The sequence below is a fragment of the Triticum dicoccoides genome, chromosome 3A (assembly GCF_002162155.2).
Source record: "Triticum dicoccoides isolate Atlit2015 ecotype Zavitan chromosome 3A, WEW_v2.0, whole genome shotgun sequence".
Classification (NCBI taxonomy): Eukaryota; Viridiplantae; Streptophyta; class Magnoliopsida; order Poales; family Poaceae; genus Triticum; species Triticum dicoccoides.
The window spans coordinates 692,723,595-692,737,252 of record NC_041384.1 but is presented as its reverse complement, the minus strand read 5'-3'; the positions used below and the strand labels follow the sequence as shown (position 1 = coordinate 692,737,252).

Below are 13,658 nucleotides of genomic sequence, written 5' to 3'. Positions count from 1 at the left end.
GGAAATGGGCTAGCGCATAAATGGATAAGCCCATGCACAAAACACGTAGTGGCAAAAAAATTCATGACTGTAGAACATAGGGACAATCCCATGTGTGTAGACACGCATAGATAATTCTTACAAAAAGTTCAAAAAATATTATGCCTGCATGACAAAAAAATATTCTTGACTATGAAAATATATTTCTTGCGGATCTCGACTGCAAATGTTGTGCCCGCATGAAAAACACACACAAACAAATACCAAAAAATTGAAAGAAAAAAAAGAATCAACAATGCCACTCCTCATAAAAAGAAACACAAAAATCAAAATAAAATGATAAGAGTGTAAGAAAAAGGGGAATGTGAGAGTGAGAAGATAGTGGTGGATGGGAGCAGAAGGTGCAGGAGATTTAGGATTGACTCAATTTCTAATAAACAATCAAGAATTTAAAATAAAAAGGCTCAGGATAGACAAATGATAAAAAAGAAAAATAACACAAAAAGGCCCAGACATGAACAAAAAGCAGAACAAAGGCAGCGGGGGCACCATCGGATTTGACAAGATAAAAAAACAAGCCCATATGCCCATGAAGGCTGACCAGTGCGTGTGATTGGAAAAACAGGCTAGAGGGACACTAGCGACGGGAAACACATCGACAACACAAACGAAAAGAACTTTGCACCAATCTTACAGCTCCTTATCATGTGGTGGACAAGTTAGATGTGACATAACTAAAAAACATCTAGATGTGAGTTAGCAAATCCGTTGCTTTTTAATACAGTACAATATAGATGCTCATATATACACACATAGAGTTGTTCCTATGAATGCACACATGCACACACTATCTTTTATGAGAACCTTTGAGATACTGAGCTGACACTACATATTGAGAACGACAATGTCACTCACGTGCTTTTGTGGTCGACGGGGACGTCTCGTCCCACTGAATGAATATCACCAGAGAGACTTAAATAAATCCAGGAAATATCAGCCAAATCAAGCCTAATTCTCACAGCATAATGAATGAATATCTCCAATTTGGTTGATCATGCATGCTATCTTTCACGACTAAGGGTTACAGGTTGCAACAGATACTACTCAAAATATCATCTACTCCCTCCGTTCCTAAATACTTGTCTTTCTAGGCATTTCAACAAGTGACTACATACGGAGCAAAATGAGTGAATCTACACTCTAAAATATGTCTACATATATCCGTATGTAGTAGTCATTTGAAATGTCTAGAAAGACAAGTATTTAGGAACGGAGGGAGTATAAAGGAATCGTCATTGCACTGTAATGCCAAAGGTTCTATCTTTTTACTAGAGTATGTTCGTTCGACTTTTGCTATATTGTGAAGTAAAATTTGTATGCATAACACAAAACAATGACATTATTAGGCTTTTGACAGGCCTGCTGACACTGAGCTTAAAGGAGTTGACCTTTGTCTAAAGGTTAATCCTTTCTATTTTCTAATTCACTTTTGTTTTTTTGTTTTTTTGAAACAAAAAAGGGGCAGTAAAGTATTATCATATCATCGGTCCACTGTAAAAATGAATATGCTCCCCAGAACACAAATCCGAGGAGTTACAAAGCACGGAGGCAGGCGACCGTGGCCACTATGACGACGTAGCACAGGGGAAAATTCTTAATCTTCCGCGGAGTGATCCGCGGCCATCCTTTCCTCAAGAACCCTCTCGCCGCGCTCCCTTCATCTCTCGACTAGATCGGTAACGCGCCTTGGCGCAAGGGTGCCTGTCCCGACATTGTGGTTATGCAGATAATGTTCAAGTAAGTAGTAATCCATTCACATTTGATAAAAGTAACAAAATAAAAGTAAGAAGAAACATTCACATTTGATAGAAGCAAAGACATTATGGAGTTCAACATCACCATGAGATTATCACAAGGCAGCATCGAGTTTAGTGATATTTATGTACACATCATTATTGAAGATCAAGAAATCTTATCATTTCATTAGAAATGATAGATATTTTTTTATCCATATGGTACGTGCAGTTAGAGCTATAAATAAGACACAAATCCAGTCTCAGTATCTTTCACACTTACGGTAATCTTCATAATGTCAATACCAAATTTCAATTTTGTGGCAATAACAGTTGGAAAAGAATTCACAGAACATTATCTCCTAAGAGCATAGAGCCCAACTACATGCTGAACCAAATGCAAATTTCCTGAATCAACATGTCACTAAACATTCGTGTCCGCTAACATCATAGCATGACCACACCAAGCCATAGTGGTAGTGGAGACACTGATTTTACATGGTATAGTAGTAAACTATATTAGATAGATAGATGGATAGATAGTTCCGTCCAGACGCCTTGTCACCCAAATTTCTTGCAAGACTTGCAGCAACCGACTTGTTTTAGCGTAAACACCTGGCGATGCAAACAGTGATATAAAAGAAATGACAGTACCATACAATCGTTATGCACCCAGAATAATAATGGTTCAGTAAAAACATCAAGATACGTCACATCTCTTCACACATATCACAGTGGTTGTGCTTGTCATACCAATCTATGGCATACGGTGCATGTTTAAAAGGTATAACAAAACACAATAGAAGTGCAGACAATAGCAATTCAGTATACTAGAATAAGTAGTGGCTTAGCCCTAGAGAATGTAAAAGGCAGTAGACATATATAATAAAGGGGCATTAGTATGCATTTATAGTAGTTTGTGACACATGATAACAGGCAGTAGATCGCACACATAGCTTTGCTTGCACATTTCACACCAACTGAGCACAAATCAAGGCATGATACGCACAAAAAACCAGAGAAGCTAGTGAAGGAGAAGGGATGGCTCACCAATGCACCCCCCAGATCCAAGCTCCAACACTTCGAGGCCCTTTTGGATTTTCATGGAAAACCATATAGACACATATAAATAAAAAACTACAAAAAGAAGATGTTATATATTGTAGTACTAATTCCAATCGAGGCATGATTATATTATTGGAGGATGTTGAACTCAACGGGTTATATTCGTATTGATTCCTTCTGATTGTTTATTTGCTGAAAGCCCACTGGTCATGAAATCAACTGCGGGTGATTGTTAATTACAATGCTCTAGTAGAACTGATCAGGGTCTGTGAGCACAAAAAAACTCAGCAACCTTCGTGATGACAACTGTGAATAAACATAAAAGGTATATTTTACCTTTATTAATTATTAATTTTGACTTCATATTCACAAAGAGTAATACCTAGTTCCATTCAAAGGTTGATAAAAGGCAGAGTGCTAGCTGATATGAATAAACTCAGCAACCTGGTTGTACTTAAGCTATAATTTATCTTTATTTTTAGTTGTGAAGCTCCAGTTTATACAATAAAACATGTGTGGCAGAAAACGAAAGCCGAGGCATCATTTCATTCATATTTGCTTCGTAATACTCCTATTTGGCAGAGCAATCAGCCCAAGTATAAGCCGAAAAAACACAGGATGTGCCACAACAGAAGGTATTAACTATGTTGCGGTATATACTATTTCCAGTTCTGTTCAAACTTTCTTGCCCCAATTTTCAAGCCTAAGCTTTCAAAGTAAGGGTTGATGAAAAAACTACTGGAAGAATGTATAGTGTAAGTAGTCTGGCTAGCGATGATTATATATTTGGTCTGTATCGTTTTACCTCGTGAAAATTGAGAATTTGTAGGTAGCTTTCATTGAGGAAGCAGACTTGCACTCACCAGTTGTGTTATAAAAGTTACTGCTGTGAATTACAGCCCTCTCTCTCTTGTGTGTGTGAATAAAGTATTTGTGGCGATTAAGAAACAAACGCCAATGTGCGTTCATTATTAAGAAATATCCTCTAAACTGGTATGTTCCTTCAGGCCTACTGTTTGCTGATTCTTCAAGAAGTGTTGATCTATGCTATGAAGTCAACATATTTTAGCTATGTAAAAGCTTAAATAGTAGCATATTTTGATAGGGAATTACAATAACGGTGTGCCTATCTTTGTGATAGAAGAGGAGGGTAACAGAATGGTTGGGAACTTGTAAGAAAAACCATCAGAGACAAATCTTATGATTGTCATAAAGCATTACTAATAAGGAAAATCCATCAGAAAAAATAGTACCAAGCTCCTCTTAAATTTGAAGAGATATTCTAGCAAAGCAAAGAGAGACATTATAGCTATATTTAGTGTTCTGAAGCATTTGGAAGAGATCCAGTAATATTCAACCCACTACAAAGTTGCTCACTTCTACCATAGAACTATCGGATATAGCAGGTACAATGTGAAAAATGAATAGTAATGTTAGCCCAAGCTCAAATTATTTACGTAACATAGGAACCAGTTCATCCACAAATTTTTGATAGGTATGAAACATATACAACTTCACATTAAACACAAATTTTGGGTAGGAATAACACAAATACAACTTCACATTAAAAATTATGAGATGTACCTCAGGTGAGTAGATCCTTTGATCGACTTCTTCCGTCCCTTTGGAAAATTCACCAATCTTTTGCAGAAGAAGTGGAGGCGTTTCAAAATGACAACTTCTGACTACCTCCTCCATCGATAAAAGAGAAGAAGTTATATCACAAAATTACACAGCAAGTCAACTGCAACAAAATAGAAAATTACGAACCATTAGCAATAGTTTGGAACCCTGGATTACATGATTGTGTAAACTCAACACATGACACCATCAAGATAATTGATTTATTTAGATAGTGGCACCAACAGACATAGCCCTACCAATCAACAATTATTATAATTAAGGATATGAACAAACATGGGACTAAGGAACCAGCAAGGCATCATGTTGTGTTTCCCACAAAGACCATGAAGCATGAGCAACTAATCATAGAAGCAGACACAAACTTGGTAACCTAGACACAACATGGGACGAAAGGAGAGCACAAATCGGCTCAACTTTGGTGGCATCAGATCCAAAGAGAGTACACAACATCCTTTGTTCTTCCCATATCTATCTCCCATTCTACATCCTACTCAATAACAAAAAAAGGTGTCACATAAGCCAATCATCATATTAGTAGAAGATGACCTGGAAGAAAGGTGAAAATTAGACACATCATACACACTCTATATTGATAATAATATCTCATCACAACTACTTTTTGTTAAGCTCCAAATACGGATACATGTTACTTATTATGTAGGGTCAGTGGGTTACCTCTTTTTTTGGTCCTCTCACACGTTCACTGCACACAACTTTAATCCCTGGCATTCTAGCACAGTGGCGTTTCCGACGGCATCTACCTGAATAGTCGAGCCAACCAGTTTGTTAGAGTACGTAATGGGCCTAATGGACCCGTTAGTCTTAGGGTTAATTAGAGATAAGAGTCGCTTTCTTAGGGGTCAAGTAAGCCTTGCTTGGGAGTCAAGTAAACCTCTCTATATAAAGAGAGGAGATGTATCAATCTAATCAAGCAAGAATTAAGAAGGAAATCCCTTCCCTCTTGCCCGGCCATGGGCAAAAAGGCCCCCGGCCGGCCCTCTTGCGCCCTCCTTCTAGCAGCACCATAACAATTTGGTATCAGCTAGCTTCGGTTCGATCATGTCTTCACCGCCGCCCAACCCGTCTCTTCCGCTGCTGGTCACGATCGTCGCCCTGCTCCTGCCCGCGCCGGGATCCTCCGTCGCGCCCGCCCCCGTCGTCCTCACCCCGGAGGTGTCCGGGGCGCTGCGGGACCTAACACAGGCGGTCCAGGAGATCCACCTGTTCTTGGCCGGGTCCTATGGGCCGCACCCGGCTGCGCCGCCCATCACCGCCACCGCGCCGCCGTGGCTGCCGTGGCAGCCTCCGCACCAAGCGGCCCCCGCCGCGCTCGCCGGGCTGCTGCAGCAGCCGCTGCAGCTGCCATCCATCGCCCCGTCCTGGCTGTCGTGGCAGCCGCCGCACCAGGCGGCCTTCGCCGCGCTCGCCGGGCCACTGCAGCTGCCATCCATTGCCACCACCGCTCAGCCCTGGCTACACTGGGAGCCGCCGCTCCTGCCGGCCTCCGCCGCGCCCGGCGCTCCGCCGCGCCCGGCGCTCCGCCGCAGCAGCCGCTGCCGCTGCCCGGTGCGTCACCGCCGGTTAGCTCCGGCCCTGCATCGACCGCGCCGGCGGGAGTCCCGCTCCACCAAGTCCAGTCCCCGCCGTCGTCGTCACCGCTTCCGTCTTGGATCGCTACCCGCCACGTGTCGGCGGCGGTGAGGCTGCAGGCTACTGCGCGCGGCCTCCTAGCGCGTCGGTGTGTGCGGGAGATGCGTGGTCTGCAGCTGCCGCTCCTCCAAGTTGCCCTTCGCTGCGCAAAGGACCTCGATCTCATCCGCTCCGCCGGGGATCTTGGGCATGCAGTTTCCCCCACGGGCAGCGGGCATGCTGTTTTCCCCACGGGCAGCGACCTCCAAGTCTGCAACATTGGCGGTTGGGGGGGTGCACCCCTCCTCGTCATTCTCCATCGCAAGCCCCCCACTCTTCCCTGTGCGGTGCAGACCAACAGCCGTCTGGCAGGAAGAAGGCATGGTGTCACCGACAACAACGCACCACGTAGCACCATTGCATTCCGTCACCGGGCGCCGCAAGGGCGCCTCTGCTGGTCACTCTTGCGACCACTTCCAGGTGGCCATACACATGCACTCCTTTTGTCCAGATGGCGTCCATGGGATCCAAGTGGCTGTACACGTGCACGTCCAACGTGCGGATGGTATCCACTTTTTGTTAAGAGGTCCAAAATAAATCGTCCCAGTCCATTTCAGGTTGAGAATAATAAAACAAGCCGAGATGTAAAAGGCTTGTTTTTAGGTGTTAGGTTTGGGTTGCGTCGAGTCATGGTTATAAGTTGGTTAGGCTGCAGCTTGAGGACAAGCTGCATGTCCAGGTGGGGTGTAGTGTTAGAGTACGTAATGGGCCTAATGGACCTGTTAGTCTTAGGGTTAATTAGAGATAAGAGTCGCTTTCTTAGGGGTCAAGTAAGCCTTGCTTGGGAGTCAAGTAAACCTCTCTATATAAAGAGAGGAGATGTATCAATCTAATCAAGCAAGAATTAAGAAGGAAATCCCTTCCCTCTTGCCCGGCCGTGGGCAAAAAGGCCCCCGGCCGGCCCTCTCGCGCCCTCCTTCTAGCGTGGGCAGCTGGGTCTTCGCCATCGCCGGTCTACACCACGGCTCCGGAGCAACCGACCCTGTTTCTGCAGTTCGGCGGGCCATCCAGCTCCGCGGGTCCCTACCCGGAGTACTCCGACCAGGCGCCACCCGCCTCGTTGCTTCGCACCTCTGAGCCAGCTCGACATGGCGCTCCGACCCAGACACCGCCACGGTTTGCCAAGATCGACTTCGCCACCTATGATGGCACGAAGGACCCCCTCAACTGGCTCAACCAATGCGACCAGTTCTTTCGCGGGCAGCGCACTCTCGCATCGGAGCGTACCTGGCTCGCCTCGTATCACCTCCGCGGCGCGGCACAGACCTGGTATTACGCCCTCGAGCAGGACGAGGGCGCCATGCCCCCTTGGGAGCGCTTCCGCGAGCTCTGCCTCCTTCGCTTTGGGCCTCCGGTTCGCGGGAGCCGCCTAGCGGAGCTCGGTCGCCTTCCCTTCACCTCCACGGTGCAGGACTATGCCGCCCGTTTCCAGGCCCTGGCATGCCATGCGTCGGGTGTGACGGCGCAGCAGCGGGCCGACCTCTTTGTCGGTGGACTTCTGGATCACATCCGCGTGGACGTGGAGCTTCGGGGACCCCAGGATCTCCAGTCGGCCATGTACTACGCCCGCGCTTTCGAGCGCCGCGCGGTGGCCATCCAGCAGGAATCACCATCCCGGACCGCTGGGTCGCTACCCGGGCCGGATTCCGCACAGGGTCGGCCTGCACAGGCTACTGCGGCACCCCTCGTCGTGACCGCGGCGCGCCCGTTCCGCCGGCTCACCTCAGCCGAGCTACTCGAGCGTCGCCGCCAAGGGTTGTGCTTCAACTGCGATGAGCCCTACACGCCCGGCCATGCTTGCCCGCGACTCTTCTACCTGGAGGTTGCAGACTACATTCAGGAGGACGCCGTCGTCGCCGACCTGGCCGCCCCAGCTGTCGAGAAGGTGTTTGACGCTAGTTGATCACCTAAAGGAGTTCCGCAAGCGCTTCCCCACCTTACAGCTCGAGGACGAGCTGTTTGTGCAGGCGGGGAGAAGTGTTATGGCCGGTTTAGCTAGGCCCACTGGGCAATCTTAGCCCACAAGTTATCTTAGGTTAATTCTTCTGCAAGTTATCTAGATTATAAATATAGGCTGTAAGACTCTTTTTGGAATTAAGCAATAAAAAGATTATTATCTCTATTGCCCGGCTCCCAGAGGAGCCGGAACCCTAGCCGCCTTTAACCCTAGCCGCCGCCGCCATCTCCCTCCTCTTCCGCGACGGCGCTCAACCGCCGGCGCGGCCGCTCATCGCCTCGCCCAGCTCCCTCCTTCCCCTACTGCTTACGCCCCAGGCCTGGTAGGGTACAAGTTCCTACCACAGTTTGTCAAACACAACATCATCAACAAAATTTAGAGGCAACGGCATTTGCTACTCGGTGTATACATACATACCTTTGTCATCACTGATGAAAATCGGGTAGTTGATCCTCTTCCCTTTAATAATGTGTCAGCTGTAAATGTACATACATTTGGCCATCCTTCGGTGAAACAAAACCAAGCAAATGCAGAGTAGTAAATGTCAGCTGTAAAAAGGAGCCAAAGCTTCAACAATGTTGTGAAACATATTTTTGATTAAGTAAAATCAATATAAGCATCAACAACATTGATTTATTTCTCAAAGTTGTCCCGGTTTTGAAGGCGATGATGAACTGTTTGAAGTTACTGACTCGAGAACATGTGTGAGGCTTCCGAAAACATCTCAAAACGAGCTGCCATAATCTACGCACATCTAGCAGCACCATGAATTCAGTTGCAGAAAGATACCACAGGGAAGACACAACCGTCCAAGAAATGAAATATGCAGCACCACCATTGATTTATCCAACAAAAGCATACGTAAATACAATCTAAATAATAATGACAGAAAGGTTCAATCCATTGGTATCATATGGTATTAGCAAAATAAGCAAGATCAGACCTTAAACAACAGAAGATATTAAAGCGTTCAGGGTACTAATCAAGCCTTGTGACTGGCAACTGGTAAAACAAAAGCATGCATTAAAGGCGCATATGAAAGACATGCTAATCTCACACAAGAGCACTCACGACAAATCACTAAGTAAAATGCGACGTGTTGATCCAACCAAAGACATATGTGCAACTGAATCATGGTATTTACAACCCACTGGCACTCATGCCTAGTTTTATTGATCCATACATGACGTAGGTGCACCGCCACTGACCACTGCAACACCGTGCAGACAACCTGCCTAGCGGCATGGCACCCGTGAGCACCGTTGCATGTGCCACTGTCAAACACTATTGTACTCATATCCATATCATAGAGTCGTGCCACCTCTGTTTCCAAAATTGCCAGGCAGGACGCCGACCACAAAAATCTAAGTTTAACTATCTGAATAGTAGCTACAGCCTCAAGTTTGGCACAACTGAAGAAGAAACGGGGAGGAGGAGCGAGCTGTGGTGAGCTATATTAAGATTCATTTACATGCAATGCTATTGGAGGAACAACTAACTAACTGGTCATGATTTTGATCTATCATGACAATTCAATAGCCACCCATTTCTTATTTTGTTCTCTCGTTCATCTTCAGTTGGTACAGGTCACTGATTACTATAGGTGCATCACCCAAAAAAAGTCACAATCTTGTATATAGCCAATAGAAATTAGAAATTAGCAGAAAAAAGTACCATAGAACTACGGGAACTACATGCAGAGAGAGATAGAGAGACATACCACCATCGACACCCAGCAAAGATACTTAAATCCGGGCTCCTTGTCACCGGCGGCCACGTTCCTGGCCTTCTTGGTCAGCTGGGCCACGCGCTTCTTGGTCGCCGCTGCGGCGTGTAATTAAGTACAAAGAAACCTAAAACCATGATAAGATAGCATGGTGAGGAATCTCAAAACGAAACAACACAATCAGCCTAAGGTGCACACACTTAAGTTAGCCCAGTTGCAGAATTCATCAAAATGTAGCTGTCTGCAATCACGGATTCTTCTCCTATGACATCATGCCATTGCTATAATTCACCAATCACCATACATAGCAGGACCAACCAGACAAGATTAACATAGCACCAGGGATACCAAACAGCAGAACAAGTAAAACAAGTGCAATCAGGGAGATTATCAATACTAACCATAAAGATTTTTAACACAAATACCATCGAACGCAAATGCGATACCCATGATGGCACATTGCATCACGATTTAATCTAATAATCTAATCTAACTATGAACTGTGATGTGCCCAAAACCTGAACCATTTATTGATTTATGCATCACAAATCCCACTGAATAAGTTTGCTTGACCGCAAATTAGAAACACATTTGATGTGAAAATTGACAAAGAAAACACTACCTTTTGATACACCTGAGCATCTCCGGGCAGACCTCGGCCTCATTATCGCCGGTTTGAATCCTCTTTCGGAGCACCTTGTATAAACTTTCCATGTATAATTTTTTTTCAAAACTTGCTAGCCCGTGCAGGAGCATGGGTTGACGACTAGTATTTATACTAGTACAAAGCTAGCTAACCCAAACCTACTCAGATGATTGCACCAAGTCACCCCCCCCCCTCCAACCACGTTGTCCTCACTTCACAGCTTGGAGGCCGATCCTTCCCCGCATCTCCGTGAATTTCTGTCGGTCCAAAGACTTGGTCAGGATATCTGCAAGCTGGTCATCGGTGCAAATGTAGTTGACTTCAATCTTGCCTTCTTCCACGCAATCTCGTATGTAGTGATACCTTATATCAATGTGCTTACTTCTATCATGATGCACACTGGATTCTTACATAGAGCAATCGTGGACTTGTTGTCAACGTAGAGCACCACTCCTTCCGGTTCCTTGTCAGTGAGGTCACTGAGTAGCCTTTCTAGCCACACACCTTGACCTGCTGCGGTTGCAGCTGCAATATACTCCGCTTCACAGGATGATAATGCGACCACCTTCTGCTTTTGTGATAGCCAACTCACTATGCTTCTTCCTAAGAAATATGCCACGCCCGAGGTACTTTTACGGTCGTCAATATCTTCTGCCAAGTCGCTATCACTGTAGCCAAGTAGCTCCACCATCTCCTTCCGCTTCTCTCTCAAATAGACACAACCGAAGTTAGTTGTTCCTTTGATGTACCTGAGTATTTGTTTCACATCTGCCCAATGTTCTGTCGTGGGTGCTTCCATGAAGCGACTCACTACCCCAACGGAATAGGCCAAGTCCGGTCGTGTATTCACAAGATACCTTAGGCTTCCGACCACACTTCTATACTCCGTTGCATCAATCGCGGGTGCTTGGATCCTCTTGCTAAGTTTAAGTCGAGGCTCCATTAGAACATGACTTGGATTGCATTCCTCCATGCTACAGCTTTCAAGAATCTTCTTTGCATATGCCTCCCGGCATAGTGTGATTCCCTCCGGCTTTTGATGTACCTCGATCCCGAGATAGTAAGTCAAGAGCCCTAGATCACTCATCTTGAAAAGCTCCTTCATTTGTAGCTTGAATCTAGCAATCTCCTCCTCATCTGCTCCAGTTATCAAGAGATCATCAACATAGATGCCCACTAGGAGACGATCCTTGCCTTTACCTCGCTTATACATAGCATGCTCCAGTGGACGTTTCTCAAAACCAAGAGAAACTAGTGTACGATCAAGCTTGATGTTCCATGCCCGAGGAGCTTGGCATAGCCCGTACAATGCCTTGTGTAGTTGCAGTACCTTGTGCTCCTCTCCTTTTTTGATGTAACCCGGTGGTTGCTTCACATATACTTCTACTTTCAACTCCCGGTTCAAAAAAGCGGATTTTACATCCATGTGATGTAGCCTCCAAGATTCTTGAGCCGCGAGAGCTATAACTAACCTCACCGATTCCATCCTTGTGACTGGAGCAAACATTTCCTCGAACTCTACACCTTGCTCTTGCACGTATCCTTTGGCTACGAGCCTTGCTTTATGCTTCTCCAAGTTTCCTTCGGCATCTTTCTTGACTTTGTACACCCACTTGAGCCCTATGATTTTATGGTCGTTGGGTGGAGGATCCACGAGCTCCCATGTTTTGTTGTCTTGGATCGATCCCAACTCCTCGTCCATAGCGCGACGCCAACACTCCTCCGTGTTTGCATCTTCAAATTTCATCGGTTCCTCGACGCTAAGCAAACAGTGTCGACCTCTTCTTTTAATTTTCACCGGATTTTTCTTCGGATATAAATCCACCACTCGTCGAAGACGTACTGGTGTCGGCGGACGTTACCTTGTCTCCTGTTCAGTCGAAGACGAGGGATTTTCATCCGGAGTTGCCAAACTCCCAATTTCTGGTGAATCATGTTCCTCTGAACTGGCTGCATCTCCATCAGATGAACAATCCAAGGCATGTGTATCATCTTCACGTACATGGCCTTCTCGTATGTGGCCTTCATGTCCAGGGACGGAGCCAGGATTTGAACATAGGGGGGGCGAAACAGATAACAACCACACACATAATATATACATATCGTCTCACATAAAATCACATTGTATATAATAATTTGTGTATGAGAAAATAATGCATGTTTTGCAACTGTGGGTGTAAATGTACCTCTACAGTTACCTATATAATCATATGATTAGCGAGTTGAATTCAGAGTGTTAGTGTAAAGCGTTTTAACTTGAAGCAAATGGCTTGAAAAGAGCAATGTGTTTTTTTATTTTGTCCAGAAAAATACAGCTAAACCGAGAGAAAAGATAAACTAGATCTTTATCTATCATCGAGTAAACACATGTAAATACATCTGCTACTAACTAATGCTTTACGGATTACCATATCAGACCATATTAATAATATGTTGATGTCAAAATAATAATAATAATAATATGTTAATACCTCATGAAACGATCCATTCCCGCTATGGAAGATGGCACATGCTTGTGGCAAGCCGGCAACAGAGATCAGCGGCGGCCATTGCAACGTCACTGTTTACTCAAGTTTGGATGGGGAGGAGAAGCAACGATCACAAACAATTGTGCTTCCTGATGGTGGCTGAGACCAAATCGTGTGAGCTAATTTTTAATTCATGTAGTTCTACAATTACAACCTCTAGGGTTTGAGTCTTTGAGAGACACCTAATCTAATGCTGAAAAGTAAAAAGTAACCTTTTTACCCTCCCTTGGTTGCTCGTCCGTGCGGCCGGCCGGCAAGAATGCGCGATCGAACACATCGATACTTCTCCTGTCCTTTTCCCTTCTCGAAGGACAGATTTGATAGAAGATCTAACAGATGACCGGCGGCAGGCTCGATCAAGGAGCAGTTTTCTTAGCAGGTTGCCAAGAAGCGATTAGATTTACAGGAGATTGGTTCCTAGCCTTTTTTTGAGGGATTACTGCTTACTAGCTTGGCCCCTTTGTTTCCATTGTGGGCTACCTTCCATTTCATTTTCCTGGAATTTGGGCCTTTAGGCTGCAATCGCTTGTGACAGCAGTACATGGGCTTTGGCTATGCGAGGCACAGGGGGGCGAAGCATGTCACAGACAGTTGTCTACTAAGAAATATTAGCGACAAACAGATCGCTATT

At 45.3% G+C, this 13,658-nt stretch overlaps 1 long non-coding RNA gene across 3 annotated transcripts; it reads right to left on the bottom strand.

The window, feature by feature from the left end:
• Positions 1 to 1,493: 1,493 nt before the first annotated feature.
• Positions 1,494 to 10,554, bottom strand: LOC119270264. 3 transcript variants are annotated; one of them, XR_005134021.1, is made up of 7 exons: positions 10,476 to 10,554; positions 9,848 to 9,980; positions 8,545 to 8,603; positions 5,157 to 5,242; positions 4,422 to 4,581; positions 2,823 to 2,862; positions 1,494 to 1,740 (listed from the first exon to the last, which is right to left on the bottom strand). It is a non-coding gene; the product is annotated as an uncharacterized LOC119270264 (long non-coding RNA). The 3 variants fall into 3 exon arrangements; XR_005134019.1 differs by lacking the exon at positions 1,494 to 1,740 and adding an exon at positions 2,056 to 2,387; XR_005134020.1 differs by lacking the exons at positions 1,494 to 1,740; positions 2,823 to 2,862 and adding an exon at positions 2,056 to 2,387.
• Between the last annotated feature and the right edge of the window lie 3,104 nt (positions 10,555 to 13,658).